The following is a 2,103-nucleotide window of genomic DNA, read 5'->3' on the forward strand; positions in this document are numbered from 1 at the left end:
TGATAAAAAAAAATTTGCAAATTTTAAAATCTGTAATTAAAATATTCTCGCTATTGTTGGTTTCACATTTTAATATTTCATTCGCTATTTCATGTAAACATGTTTTCCAAGCCTGCAAGCTATTCTGAACTCACCACTTGACCCGCTCACACCCACACTTTCTGGATTGAACCACAAAACCATCGCCAGCTGGCATTACAGAAATTACAAATTTCACTTGTTTGTTATTGTCATCCGCAATTGTCAAGCAATCGACCAAAAAACAAACAAGTGGATGCCACACAAACACAGCGCATGCAAGAACCGCTATATGCTACTCCCACCAAATTGGCACATATCAAGTGGCCAAATACAAAATGGCTTTGCAGAACAATGCGATCGTTCAAAACGTACACGAAGACCACACAGCGCGTTTACGCGCTTGTATGCATGTATGTGTGCGTGTGTGTGTTCTTATGGCATACATATGAACTGCAATTTAATTGAGTGTGCGACAACAGCTGCGCCACCAACCCACCAACGCCTCGTATACGACCACGCCGCTACGTGAAACTGCCTGTGTGAATGCTGTTGACGCCGCGCGGCCTTGAGCAGCACGCGCTCATGGACAGCGCAAAAACACACACACACACGCTCAAATGGCCAAAAATGAAACTCTGCAAAACTAATTAAAATCGAAATTGAGCAACAAACAGCAGAACGTTGGGCGAGCAAGCGAGCGGGTGGCGTGCGCGTGAGGGGCGCAGAGCTCGTAAAAATAGTGGCACTGCAATAGCAACTGACAGCAAACAACTATTGAATCTGCTGAGTGCAGTTAAATGTGGCACACACACACACGCCTACAAGTTTGTAGGAACTAAGCATTGGCCGCCGCTTGCAGTGCATGGGCATGTACATGTGTTTGTGCGTGGGTCATGTGTGCCAGCATCGAAAGTGGAGCAATGCGAAGGCATTCAGCCAGCTGATGGGCGTTTGTGCCAATTGTCGGTGACAACCAAACTCAAAATGACCGATTAAAATGGAACAAGACAACAAGTAACTGAAAACAACACACTTACAACAACAGCGTATGTGGCACATAAAAATAATAACACAATTTGTTCAGCTCATTGTCACTCGTAAATCAAGTGCTGCATTTATTAAACTCACAATAATTCGGATGATCTTCGAGATAAATTAATACATATGTAGTATATGGAAAATACATATTTACTGTGTTATTTGTATGTGTGTGGGTCGGTTTGTGGGATAATTTAGATTTTATAGTCGCTATGTACTTTTTCATAGCATATATTTAGGCGCAGCAGAGCGCTTGTTTCGGTGTGCCGTTTGCTTTCGTTTATTCATATCTTATTATGTTGTTTGTGTATGTTGTATATAATAATTATATAAGTATATGCACGGTTTGGGCTAATTGCATGTACATACATATGTATGTATGTATGTATGCACGCCGTGTATTTTTTTGTATTTTTATTTTATTTTTTTCATAATATTTTTATAATTATGTTTTTATAATTTAATTTTTTTATAATTTAGTTTATTTTGTTTGTATAGTATGTATATAAAAAGTTTTAATTTTTATGCAGCAATTTATTTCTTGTAAAAAATATATTTATTTTTTTTGTTTTAATTAAAGTAAATAAATATTTGTAGCTTTCGCGTTTTAGAATAGGCAGAAATTACTTAGTTTAGTAAATATGTTTTTTTGTTTTTGTTTTTTAGGCGTTTAACAATATTTGCGGCAAGCAAAAATAGTTTTTACAAAATACGAAAATAATTCGCGTTTGTTTGCAAGTAGAAGCAGTTTTAAATATAATATTTTAGGCGGGTGCTTAACAAATTTATTAAGTGATATCAAAATAGAAAATTAAGTAATTTAAATTGCAAAAACAAATATGAAACTTAGTATATATAGACAAATGTTATTATATATTTTATAAATTACAAAAAAAAAATAATAAAACAAAATAGATAATAATAAATAAAAAAAGGATAATCAAAATATAAAAAAGTAAAATAAACAATAAATAAACAAAAATTAAAAACAAAATAAAAAAATTAAAAAAATAATAAATGAAACAAATTAATTTTTAAATTATA

Source organism: Bactrocera tryoni, chromosome 3 (assembly GCF_016617805.1).
Source record: "Bactrocera tryoni isolate S06 chromosome 3, CSIRO_BtryS06_freeze2, whole genome shotgun sequence".
NCBI classification, from domain to species: Eukaryota; Metazoa; Arthropoda; class Insecta; order Diptera; family Tephritidae; genus Bactrocera; species Bactrocera tryoni.